Genomic DNA, 14,256 nt, shown 5'->3' with positions numbered 1-14,256 from the left:
TTGGCCCCTCTTGCTTCTACATTTCCTCTTCCTCCTCATCTGCAGGGTTCTTCTGGCTCTTCCTAGTGTTTGGTTGTGGGTCTATACTTTTGCTCCTATTGGTTGTTCGATGAAGCCTCTCTGATGACAATTGGGATAGGCCCTAGTCTATGAGTATAGCAGAATATCATTAAGAATAATTTTATTGAGATTTTTTTAGAAAGAATATCTTTTTTATTTTGTCATATTTTTTAAAATTTATAAAGTAATATAACAATAAAAATGAGTAGTATAAAAGTTGTTTGATATAAAACAATCATTTGAGCAGTCTTATGTAGATGCTTGTCTGCAGCAATACTGAAAATGCATACATTTTTCTCAATATAAACTCTAAACATATTAACTGTATATTTTAAAATAATGCATCACTACTAGTTTTTTTTAAATGAACATAAGTAGATAAAGTCTTTTTGTTTATTTGTCTGTTTGCTTTGTATTTAGTAGAGTTTAAAATCTTGGCTCTTGCTGTGGTACAAGCCCAAAATAAGAACAATTTTTAGACATTGGAGTTCATTGTAATAAGGCTGTACTTCAATAACCCTCACATCATCTAAGGATTTTACATCCATCATAGCTAAGCTAAAAGTTGACAGTTCTGCTGCACCAAGGAGTAAATACAGATTTCATGCTATGGTCAAAGCTATTTGACTTGAGTGAGTGACTTTATTCTCAGCCCACAGAGAACAGGTTACATTCATTTAAGAAATGGTGTGTGTATTAAGATGGTATATCTATAAAGTCATTCACCAACTATTTCGATGAACAATGGTTCTGCTTGGAGGGTGGCACAAGGTGGCATTAGGTGAGGGTAAGAATCTGGTTCATTGGCTGTGATGAGTTTGGAAAGCATTTATCTCAAAAAAAAGTGTAACATATAAAGTCCTCCTCTTCAAACTTGTTACAATATTTACAAACATCAAGCAAAGCATTCAGTCTCACTCTTTGTTGTTCTCTTATAAGCCACCTCCCAAGTTAATTGTTTATGCTTCTCTTGGCTGTATAAATAATTTCAAAATATGTAAGCTGTTCTGAAAACCTTAGTATAGTGTAAAAACATCAAATAAACAATCCTACTAATAGAGAGGCTCAGATAAGAGAAGCATGGTTTCAAGACCATTATGTATTACACTGTCAGGCACAAACAAGCAGAAAGTGTAGATGGATTGTACAATATTGGACCAAACTAGAGAGACCACCAGACAGTAGCCAACAATTTTCCAATTCTTCATACTCTTGTATTTCAATCTATTAGGATATATTGGTAATATTAATTTTCATATTAAGATATTAAGAAAAAGTAATTACTACTTACTGTTATTTTTATTGTTAGAGGTGGAATTATGTTTTTGTGAGTTTGTTGAAAGATTGCTCTCTTGCTTCTTCTAGGGTGTAGTTTTGCTCCTTATGTTGGTGTTTTCCATCTATTATCCTTAGTAGGGCTGGATTTGTGGAAAGATATTGTGTAAATTTTCTTTTGTCATGGAATATCTTGTTTTCTCCATCTATGGTAATTGAGAGTTTTGCTGGGTATAGTAGCCTGGGCTGGCATTTGTGTTCTTGTAGCGTCTGTGTGACATCTGCCCAGGATCTTCTAGCTTTCATAGTCTCTGGTGAGAAGTCTGCCCTAATTCTGATAGGCCTGCCTTTATATGTTACTTGCCTTTTTTTCCCTTACTGCTTTTAAAATTCTTTCTTTGGTTAGTGAATTTGGTGTTTTAATTAGTATGTGATGGGAAAAATTTCTTTTCTGGGCCAGTCTATTTGGAGTTCTGTAGGCTTCTTGTATGTTCATGGGCATCTCATTTTTTAGGTTAGGCAAGTTTTCTTTTGTAATTTTGTTGAAGATATTTACTGGCCCTTTAAATTTACTCTCTTCTATACCTATTATCCTTAGGTTTGGTCTTCTGATTGTGTCCTGAATTTCCTGGATGTTTTGGGTTAGGATCTTTTTGCATCTTTCATTTTCTTTGACTGTTGTATCAATGTTTTCTATGATATCTTCTGCTCTTGAGATTCTCTCTTCGATGTCTTGTATTCTGTTGGTGGATGCTTGCATCTTTGACTCCTGATCTCTTTCCTAGGTTTTCTGTCTCTAGGGTTGTCTTCCTTTGTGATTTCGTAATTGTTTTTACTTCCATTTTTAGAGCCTGGATGGTTTTGTTCATTATCTTCACCTGTTCAATTGTGTTTTCCTGTAGTTCTTTAAGGGATATTTGTGTTTCCTCTTTTAGGGCTTCTAGCTGTTTACCTGTGTTTCCCTGTATTTCTTTAAGGGAGTTATTTATTTTCTTCTTAATGTCCTCTATCATTATCATGAGAAGTGATTTAGGGTCTGGATCTTGCTTTTCCAGTGTGATTGTGTATGCAGAACTTGCTATGGTGGGAGAATTGGTTTCTGATGCTTATTTTCTGACACTTGCCTCCCCGCATCTGGTTATCTCTAGTGCTACCTGCCCTGGCTAGGTCCTGACTGGGGCCTGTTCTTCCTGTGTTCCTGGTTGTGTCAGAACTCCACAGAGTCAAGCTGTTTCTCTGATACTGTGATTCTGTGATCCTGTGATCCTGGGCCCATTAGAGTACCTGGGAGTACAGCTTCCTATGGGTATTATGGGACTAGCTGCAGTGTTTGCACCCAAGGTCTGCTCAGGTCACTGGCCCAGACAGACTAGAAAGAACCCATGCCACTGGTTTGGCAGAGTTCCTTTGTGCCTGTGTCCCGCTGGTCCCAGTTACTCCCAGTGTTGGGACAGATGTTGTGTCCTCCTCACCTCTGATCCTATAATCTTGGATGTGTTAGAGTGCCTGGGAGTGGAGCTTCCTCTTATTGAGATTTTTTTAAATGCCACTTGTGTTTGGTTCTATTTTGAGTCTCAATGCTGTTCTGCCTTTAGTTCCTGGTCATTTAGGCGGTGTCAGACAGGGCTCCATCTCCATCTAAAAGTTGGACCAATCTTGCATTGGCCACTCCCACCAGTTCTGAGCCACAATTGCCTCAGTATGTCTTTCAACAGGACAGATTGGAGATAGTAGGTTATATCAGTGGATCGATATCCTAGACCCACTGATACGTGCCTTGCCTGGTTATAGAAGATGGCCAGTTCAGGTTCCATATCCTTCATTACTTGGAGATTTTGTTAGGGTCTCTTTCATATATTTCAAGGAGTTTCTACTACAGTAGATTTCTATATCACTCCCATATGCCCCCCAATTCCAGTCATCTCTTCTAGTACTCTTTCCCTCCTTCTCCCCCATCCCCTCCTGATCCCTTCTGTTTCCATCCTCACTGCACTCAGTCCACACCCACAAAACATTTTTTCAATTACTTTTATCTTTTTTTTTAATTATTAACCACCTCCCACAGTTCCTCATCCCATTCCTCCTTCCCACTGCCTCCAAGAGGTGCTCCTCTCCTGCCAGGCTTACCCACTCCCTGGGGCCTCAAGTCTCTTGAGCTTTAGGAGTATCTTCTCTCACTAAGGCCAGACCAGGCAGTCCTCTGCTGCATATGTGTCGTACATCCACAGAATTTATATTTCCCTTTTTATTTATTCTGCTCTCATATAATATACCACTACCGTAATATCTCCCCCATGTCTCCCCCTTCCCCCAGATTCTTTCTCCTTCCATCTCCCCTTAGAAAAGAACAGGAATCCTAGGATATCAGCTTTATTTTGCTGATAAAATAAAGCATAACGATTTTCTATCCAGTGCCTTTCTAAGGTGGGATCAGCCTGGAGGCACAGGCCTCAAAATCTGGAGAACAGCTGGGACAGGGTCCTTCATTCATCCATCTGCACTCCGGAGGGATGGCTGATCCACAGCTCTCTATGCACAGGTCTTATCAGGGGAGAGCATATTGCCCAGGAGTGCAGACACAGGCTTATAGACCCACAGGAGGAACAAACTCCAGCCAGAGACAGCAAGAACACCAGAGATTAAAAGATGGTGAAAGGCAAACACAAGAATCTTAGCAACAGAAACCAAGACTACTTGGCATCATCAGAACCCAGTATTCCCACCAGAGCAAGTCCTGGATACCCCAAAAGACTGGAAAAACAAGATTTGAACATAAAATCATATCTCACAGTGGTGATAGAGGAATTTAAGAAGGACATAAATAACCCCCTTAAAGAAATACAGGAAAACACAGGTAAACAGGTACAAATCCCTAAAGAGGAAACAAAAGTTTCTTAAAGAATTACAGGAAAGCACAACCAAACAGGTGAAGGAATTGAACAAAACCATCCGGGATCTAAAAATGGAAGTAGAAACAATTAAGAAATCACAAAGAGAGACAACTCTCAACATAGAAAACCTAGGAAAGAAGTCAGGAGTCAAAGATGCAAGCATCACCAACATAATACAAGACATCGAAGAGAGAATCTCAGGTACAGAAGAAGATACCATAGAAAACATTGATACAACAGTCAAAGAAAATGAAAGATGCAAAAGGATCCTAACCCAAAACATCCAGGAAATCCAGGACACAATCAGAAGACCAAACCTAAGGATAATAGGTGTAGAAGAAAGTGAAGACTTCCAATTTAAAGGGACAGTAAATATCTTCAACAAAATTATAGAAGAAAACTTTCCTAACCTTAAAAAAAGAGATGCCCATGAACATACAAGAAGCCTACAGAATTCCAAAAAAGTTGGACAAGAAAAGAAATTCTTCCCCTCACATAATAATCAAAGCATCAAATGCATAAAACAAAGTAAGAATATTAAAAGCAGTGAGGTAAAAAGGTCAAGTAACATATAAAGGCAGACCTATCAAAATTACACCAGACTTCTCACCAGAGACTAGGAAAGCCAGAAAATCCTGGGCTGATGTCATACACACCCTATAAGAACACAAATGCCAGCCTAGGCTACTATACCCAGCAAAACTCTCAATTACCATAGATGGAGAAACCAAAGTATTCCATAACAAAACCAAATTTACACAATATCTTCCCACACTTCAGACCTACAAAGGATAATAAATGGAAAACTCCAATACAAGGAGGGAAACTACACCTCAGAAAAAGCAAGAAAGTAATCTTCCAACAAAACTAAAAGAAGATAGCCACATGAACATAATTCTACTTCTAACAATAAAAATAACAGTAAGCAACAATTTCTTTTCCTTAATATTTATTAATATCAAAGAACTAAATTCCCCAATAAAAAGACATAGACTATTAGGCTGGGTATGTAAACAGTACCCAACATTTTGTTGCATACAGGAACCCCAACTCAGTGACAAAGACAGAGACTTCCTCAGAGTAAAAGGCTGTAAAACGATTTTCTAAGCAAATGGTCTCAAAAAACAAGCTGGAGTAGGAAGTCTATTATTGAATAAAATTGACTTTCAACCTGAAGTGATCAAAAAAGATAAGGAGGGACACTTCACACACATCAAAGGTAAGAACTATGGAGATGAACTCTCAATTCTGAACCTCTGTGCTCCAAATGCAATAGTATCTACATTCATAAAAGAAACTTTACTAAAGCTCAAAGCACACATTGCACTGTTCTAAATAATAGTGGAGACTTCAGCACCCCGCTCTCCGCAATGGGAGGATCATGGGTTTTTTTGTTTTTGTTTTTGTTTTTGTTTTTTTTTGTTTGTTTGTTTTGAGACAGGGTTTCTCTGTATAGCTCTGGCTGTCCTGGAACTCTCTCTGTAGACCAGGCTGGCCTTGAACTCAGAAATCCACCTGCCTCTGCCTCCCAAGTGCTGGGATTAAAGGCGTGCACCACCACTGCCCTGGGAGGATCATGGAAACAGAAACTCAACAAAGGCACAGTGAAACTAACAGAAGTTATAAGACAAATGAATTTAACAGATATCTATAGAACATTTTTTCCTAAATCAAAATGATATACCTTCTTCTCAGCACCTCATGGTACCTTCTCCAAAATTGACCTTATAATCAGTCACAAAACAGGTCTCAACAGATACAAGAAGACTGAAATAATTCCTTGCATCCTATCAGATCTCCATGGACTAAGGCTGCTTCTCAATAACAACATAAACAATAGAAACCCCACATATACGTGGAAGCTTAACTCTACTCTACTCTATGATAACCTGGTCAAGGAAGAAATAAAGAAAGAAATTAAAGACTTTTTAGAGTTTAATGAAAATGAAGCCAGAACACGTATAAATTTATGCAACACAATGAAAGTAGTCCTAAGAGGAAAACTCATAGCTTTGAGTGCCTCCAAAAAGAAACTGGAGAGCACATACACCAGCAATTTGACAGCACATCTGAAAGCTCTAGAACAAAAAGAAGCAAATTCACCCATGAGGAGTTGACAGCAGGAAATTATCAAACTCAGGATTGAAATCAACCAAATGGAAACAAAAAGAACTATACAAAGAATCAACCAAACCAGGAGCAGGTTCTTTGAGAAAATCAACAAAATAGATAAACCCTTAGCCCGACTAACTAGAGGGCACAGAGACATTACCCTAATTAACAAGATCAGAAATGAAAAGGGAGATATAACAACAGATACTGAGGAAATCCAAAAAATCATGAGATCCTATTACAAAAGCCTATACTCAACAAAACTGGAAAATCTGGATGAAATGGACAATTTTCTAGACAGACACCAGGTACCAAAGTTAAATCAAAGTCAGATAAAAAATCTAAACAGTCCATATCCCCTAAAGAAATAGAAACAGTCAACAATAGTCTCCCAACCTAAAAAGCCCAGGACCAGATGGGTTTAGTGCCGAGTTTTATCAGACTTTCAAAGAAGACCTAATACCAATACTCGTCAAACTATTCCACAAAATAGAAACTGAAGGCACTCTACCCAATTTGTTCTATGAAGCCACAATTACTCTAATACCTAAACCACACAAAGACCTAACAAAGAAAGCAAAGTTCAGACCAATTTTCCTTATCAATATTGATGCAAAAATACTCAGTAAAATTCTTGCAAACCAAATCCAAGAACACATCAAAATGTTCATTCATCATGATCAAGTAGGCTTCATCCCAGGGATGCAGGGATGGTTCAATGTATGGAAATATGTCAACATAATTCACCATATTAAAAAACTCAAAGGAAAAAACAATACAATCATCTCATTAGATGCTAAGAAAGCATTTGACAAAATCCAACACCCCTTCATGATAAAAATCTTGGAAAGATCAGGAATTCAAGGTCCAAACCTAAACATAGTAAAAGCAATATACAGAAAACCAGTAGCCGACATCAAACTAAATGGTAAGAAACTTGAAGCAATCCCACTAAAATCAGGGATTAGACAAGGCTGCCCACTCTCTTCCTACCTATGCAACATTGTACTTGAAGTCCTAGCCAAAGCAACTAGACAACAAAAGGAGATAAAATGGAAACAAATTGGAAAGGAAGAATTGGAAATATCACTATTTACTGATGACATAATAGTATACTTAGGCGACCCCAAAAGTTCCACCAGAGAACTACTAAACCTGAAAAACAACTTCAGCAAAGTAGCTGGATATAAAATTAACTGAAGAAAACCAGTGGCCTTCCTCTATACAAAAGATAAACAGGCTGAGAAAGAAATTAGGGAAACAACACCCTTCACAATAGTCACAAATAATAAAAAATACCATGGTGTGACTCTAACTAAGCAAGTAAAAGATCTGTATGACAAGAACTTCAAGTCTCCAAAGAAGTAAATCAAAGATCTCAGAAGTTGGAAAGATCTCCTATGCTCATGGATTGGCAGGATTAATATAGTAAAAATAGCCATCTTGCCAAAAGCAATCTACAGATTCAATGCAATCCCCATCAAAATTCCAACTCAATTCTTCATAGACTTGGAAAGAGCAATTTGCAAATTCATCTGGAATAACAAAAACACTAGGATCTGCAAAACTATTCTCAACAATAAAAGAACCTCCATCAGTGGAATCACCATCCCTGACCTTAAGCTTTACTATATACAGTTGTGATAAAAACTGCATGCTATTGGTACAGTGACAGGCAAGTGGATCAATGGAATAGAATTGAAGACCTAGAAATGAACCCACACACCTATGGTCAGTTCCTCTTTGACAAAGGAGCTAAAACTAGCCAGTGGAAAAAAGACAGCATTTTCAACAAATGGTGCTGGCTCAACTGGGGGTTAGCATGTAGAAGAATGCAACCAATCCATTCCTATCTCCTTGTACAAAGCTCAAGTCCAAGTGGATCAAGGACCTCCACATAAAACCAGATACACTTTAACTAATAGAAAAGAAAGTGGGGAAGAACCTTGAGCACATGGGCACAAGGGAAAATTTCCTGAACAGACACCAATAGCTTATGCTCTAAGGTCAAGAATTGATAAATGGGACTTCATAAAATTGCAAAGCTTCTATAAGGCAAAGGACACTGTTAATAAGACAAAACAGCAACCAACAGATTGGGAAAAGATCTTTACCAATCCTATATCTGATAGAGGGCTAATATTCAATGTATTCAAAGAACTCAAAAACTTAGACTCCAGAGAATCAAATAACCCTACTTAAAAATGGGGTACAGAGCTAAACAAAGAATTCTCAACTGAGGAATACCAAATTGCTGAGAAGTATCTAAAGAAATGTTCAACATCCTTAGTCATCAGGGAAATGTAAATCAAAACAACCCTAAGATTCCATGTCACACAAGTCAGAATGGATAAGGTCAAAAACTCAGGTGACAGCAGATCTTGGTGAGGTTGTGTAGAAAGAGGAACAATCCTTCATTGCTGGTGGGATTGCAAGCTGGTACAAGCACTCTGGAAATCAGTTTGGCGATTCCTTTGGAAATTGGACATATACAACTTGAGGAACCAGCTATACCACTCTTGGGCATATATCCAGAAGATTCTCCAACATGCAATAAGGACATATTCTCCACTATGTTCATAGCAGCTTTATTTTTAATAGCCAATCCTGGAAACAACCCAGATGTCCCTCAACAGAAGAATGGATACAAAAAATGTGGTAAATTTACATAATGGAGTACCACTCAGCTATTAAAAACAATGAATTTATCAAATTCTTAGGGAAATGGATGGATCTGGAGAATATCATCCTGAATGAGGTAACCAATCACAAAAGAACACACATGATATGCACTCTCTGATAAGTGGATATTAGCACAGAAGCTCGGAATACCCAAAATACAATCCACAAACTACAAGAAACTCTAGAAGAATGGAGACCAAAGTGTGAATACTTTGATACTTCTTAAAAGGGGAACAAAATACCCTTGGAAGGAGTTGTAGAGACAAACTATGGAACAGAAACTGAAGGAAGGACAGCCCAGAGACTGCTCTACCAAACCCAGATACCAAAACCAGACACTATTGTGCTGGCTGACACGAGCCTGATATAGCTGTCTTCTGAGAGGCTCTGACAGTGCCCAACTAATACAGAAAATAGAGGCTCACAGCCATCCAGTGGACTGAGCACCAGGTCCCCAGTGAAGGAGCTAGAGAAAGGACCCAATGTGGTGAAGTGTTTGCAGCCCCTTAGGATGAACAACAATATGAACTAAGTAGTACCCTCAGAGCTCCCAGGGACTAAACCACCAACATAAGAGTACACATGTTGGGATTCATGGCTTCAGCTGCATATGTAGCAGAGGATGGCCAAGTCCATCATTAATGGAAGGAGAGGCCCTTGGTCCTGTGAAGGTTCTATGCTCAAGTGTAGGGGAATGTCAGGGTCAGGAAGCTTGAGAAGGTAGGGTTGTGAGTAGGGGGAGTGGGGAGGGAGCAGGTTTTTTTGTTTTGTTTTGTTTTGGAGGGGAAACCAGGAAATGAGATATCATTTGAAATATAAATAAAGAAAATATCTAATAAAAAATAAAGTATAACAAGCTATAATATCTCACATTAAGACTGGACCAAGTAAACCAGTAGTAGGAAAAGTGTCCAAAATGCAGGCAACTGATTCAGAGATAGCCCCTGCTCTACTGTTAGGAACTCCAAAAGAACAATGAACTATACAACTATAACTTTTATGAAGAGGACCTAGGTCAGAGCAGTACAAGCTCTCTGATTTCTGTGATCCCACTTGAGTCCCAGTCAGTTGATTCTGTTGAACCTCTTCTGTGGTGTCCTTGATTCCTCTGGCTCCTCCAATCATTCTCCCTCCTCCACACGACTCCTTGAGCTCCACCTAAAGTGTGGCTGTGGGACTCTGCATCTGTTCTCATCTGTTGCTGGATGAAGTTTCTCATGTCTCTCTCTCTGATGATGATGATTGTGCTAGGCCCCAGTCTCAGCACATCCTGAGTCAGAAGTTTTGTGGCTGGATTTGGTTCTCCATCTATTGTAGTTGAGAGTTTTGCTGGGTATAGTAACCTGGGCTGGCATTTGTGTTCCCTTAGGGTCTGTATGACATCTGCCCAGCATCTTCTAGCTTTCATAGTCTCTGGTGAGAAGTCTGGTATAATTTTGATAGGTATACTTGACTCTTTTCCTTTATTGCTTTTAATATTACCCCTGTTTTGTGCACTTGCTGTTTCGACTATTATGTGATGGGGAGGAATTTCTTTTCTGGTCTATTTGGAGTTCTGTAGGTTTCTTGTATATTTATGGGCTCCTCTTTATTTAAGTTAGGCAAGTTTTCTTCTATAATTTTGGTGAAGACTTTTATTGGCCTTTAAGTAGGGAATCTTCACTTTCTTCTATAGCTAATATCCTTAGGTTTGGTTTCTCATTGTGTTCTGGATTTCCTGGATGTTTTGGGTTAGCATTTTTGCATCTTGTGTTTTCTTTCACTGTTGTGTCAATGTTTTCTATGGTATCTTCTGCCCATGAGATTCTCTCTTCTATTTCTTTCTTGTATTCTGTTGGTGATGCTTGCATTTATGGCTCCTGATCACTTTCCTAGGTTTCCTATCTCCAGGATTGTCTCCCTTTGTGATTATTGTTTCTATTTCCATTTTTCTATTGTGGATGGTTTTGTTCATTTCTTTCACCTGTTTGGTTATGTTCTCCTATATTAAGGGTATTATTTATATCCTTCTTAAAGTCCCCTATCATCATCATGAGATGTGATTTTAAATCAGAGTCATGCTTTTCTGGTGTGTTGGAGTATTCAGGGCTCACTGTGGTGGAGAACTGGATTCTGATGATGCCAAGTAGCCTTGGTTTCTGTTGCTTATGTTCTTGCCCTTGCCTCTCACCATCTGGTTATCTCTGGTGTTAGTTGGTCTTGCTGTCTCTGAGTATAGTTTGTCCCTCCTTAAAGTCTGTGTATCAGTACTCCTGGGAGACCAGTTCTTTCCAGGAGGAGTTTGAGTATTGAGAGCACAGGGTCATCTCCGTAGTGCAGACAGAAACCAGAAGGATCCTATCCCAGCTGTTCCTTGGTTCCTGTGTCCTGATGGCTCTGGGCAGATCCTTGTTGGGACAGGAATTTGAACAGAAGTGGTGGTCTTACCTGAGCTCAAAGGTGTGTTGACACTCCTAGGAGACCAGCTCTTTCCTGGTGGTATTTGGGTATGGAGAGTTGTGGCACAGGGTCAGTTCCTGGCAGAGATGAAAACTGGCAGGATCCTGTCCCAGGCTGCTTTTTGGATCCTGTGACCTGAGGGCTCCAGGTGGGTCTCTCTGAGCAGAAGTGGTGGTCTAACCTGCACTCACAAGCTTATCCTCACTCCTGGGAGACCAACTCTCTTCCACTGGTATTTGGGTATGGAGCGCTGTGGCACAGGATCATCTCTGGGTGCTGTCAAAAACTATTCTTGTGATTATTAACTCAATCTCACATGTACAACAAGACATGTGTAAATCTCTTTGCATTTGTAAGCTAAGTACAGATCAGATGCAACCACATCAAAAGTGTTTGTAAGTGCATATGACACTGTTCATAAAGGTAGGTCCTATAGATTGACTAAGAAAGACCAGTTCACCAGAAGAATTTAGAGGAAGTTCTAGTGTCAGAAATTCTCCAGCCACACAGGTTGTACAAAGTTCACTAAACTAGAAACACATCAGCTTCAGCCTTCTGGTGGAAAATAGATTTTTTAACTCCTTCTATTGAAGGAATAAGATTGTTTGCTTAACATGTCCTAGTGTGTGTCTGTGAGTACAAAACCCCCATGCCCCTTAGTCATTTGTGATTGCTTAAGCTATCAGGGGACTCCTTTTCTTTTTAAGTTTTTTTTTTTTAATGATTTATTTATTATTATATGTAAGTACACTGTAGCTATCTTCAGACACACCAGAAGAGGGCGTCAGATCTCATTACATATGGTTGTGAGCCACCATGTGGTTGCTGGGATTTGAACTCAGGATCTCTGGAAGAGCAGCCAGTACTCTTACCCACTGAGCCATCTCTCCAGCCCAGGGGACTCATTTCTTGAGAAAGTTGATTCTTCCTCTCCATGCAGCCATTCATTTCCTGAATCTCTTTTTCAGGGATGGGGCCTTGAGAGAGTTCCCTCATTATAGTGTCACATTGGCTGGTGTTGTCATAGTTCTGGTCTTCTTTAGGTGACCACATTGTTAAGGTTTTTTGGGTATACCTTCCGTGTCATACACAGAAACACTATCTAATAGCAAAACGTTTGATCATCTGGCTCTTCAGAACTTTCAGGTCTTGTTTTTTGGTTTTGTTTTTTTTTTAATAGTGCTCCATGAGATGTAGGTGTAGGGATTGTGTTGTAGATGCATCAATTAGGGCTGGGCATCCTAGGTTCTAGGTGTTCCTAGTTGTTCTTTGCATTTTAATCAGTTGTCTATTTTTCTTATCTCCATCTGCTGCCAAAAAAACCTTTTATTTTGGAGAGGGGTGAGTGCTACATTTATCTGTTGATTTAAGGATAGTTATTTAGAATGAAGGTGTTGGATGGCCCACTAGCTGTACTCAATGAGGTATTTAAAAACAGGAACATGAGATTGCCAGGAGGGTATACGAGTGGCTGGAAGGAGTTAAGGCGGTTTAGGAGTGAATATAATGAAAGTGCATTATATATATATACATATATATGTATATATATACATATATATATGAAAATCTCAAATAATAAATTAAAATTATATTAAAATATAAAACAGTTAAAATTAAGAATCAATACATATTGCTAAATATACTCATTTATGTCTATAAATTAAGACAGTTTTAGTCATATCAGAGCCTGAACATGAGTGTTAACAGTCATTTTTATTCATAACTGCCAAACTAGTAAGTGATCATTCATTTATCTATAAAACATATTAACTATAATTATATTATATGTATGTTATAGCATATTATTTATTGATTCATCTATTGGTGAATATTAATATTACTTGTGTTTCATTTTTCACTCTTGATGTAGCAATGCCATTCTTCACATATACATAAGAGAGGAAGACATGTATAACAAATATCTAGGGCATGTATTACAAAAAGAATTGCTGTACTCTGAGGTGTATGGACTCTACTCTTCCACTACTTGTCAGATTAGTTTTGAAAGAAGTTGTGCCAACTTATACTTAATATTAGCAGGGAATAACTTCTCCATTTATTACGAACTACTGATCAGAGAAGTCAAAGGATAGGTCCCAAACCATTTCTCAGAGTTTGGACAGGAACTTATGCTCAGTTCTGTGAGATATACTAGGTCTGACTCTTAGATGGCTTGCATAATTTAAGGGTGCATTGAAAGGAAAATCTGGGGTCCTTATTGGAGGTATTATACTGGTGGTATTTGGGTCAGCTTCCCAGTTTCTCCCAGAGTTTCCCTTTGTATGTCAGAGGAGTAACCCACAGGGGCTGCCTGGAACTGGGGGATCCTACTTTTCTGATCAAAGGATATTCTAAAACCCTCTTTCATCATTGTGCTTAGCTCTAACCTAGTATTAGATTCATATAATGATTTTAGAATGTGTCATCATTATTCAGTTGATGTCCCAATAGATTTGAACACAGGGCTGCACACAAAATAGACAATCATACTGTTTAAGACCAATTCTTTGGCCATTGAAAGGTTATTTCTTTGGAAATATGAAGCAGTATGTTGCCAACCTTCTGTGTTGCAGTCAGGCCATGCCAAAGTTTCCAAAAAGAGAAGGCTGAGGAATAAAAAGCTGAGGAAGAGAAAGCTGAGGGAATCAAATAGACTTCAGTCACTCAACCTTCAGTGATATGTGCCAGTTGCTCAGTCAGCTAGCTAGAACTGAAACCATAGCTCCAAGCTACCTACAGGAAGGGCTGAAAAAGTGTGTGGAAGAACACACAAATGTCAGATGAATGCAAATAGTCC

General features: G+C 38.7%; 1 protein-coding gene across 1 annotated transcript in view; it reads left to right on the top strand.

Moving 5' to 3' along the window:
* The first annotated feature begins 837 nt into the window (after positions 1-837).
* LOC116086462 (transmembrane protein 45A-like) overlaps positions 838-14,256 on the top strand; it is a 54,264-nt gene continuing 40,845 nt past the window's right edge. The window contains exons 1-2 of the mRNA XM_031364718.1: positions 838-841; positions 3,067-3,069. The gene's annotated coding sequence lies outside the window, so the exon portion shown is untranslated. The remainder of the gene's footprint in view (positions 842-3,066; positions 3,070-14,256) is intronic.

The sequence above is a fragment of the Mastomys coucha genome, unplaced genomic scaffold (assembly GCF_008632895.1).
Source record: "Mastomys coucha isolate ucsf_1 unplaced genomic scaffold, UCSF_Mcou_1 pScaffold12, whole genome shotgun sequence".
NCBI lineage: Eukaryota > Metazoa > Chordata > Mammalia > Rodentia > Muridae > Mastomys > Mastomys coucha.
Note: the sequence above shows the minus strand (reverse complement) of the source record. Positions and strands in the feature narration are given on the sequence as shown.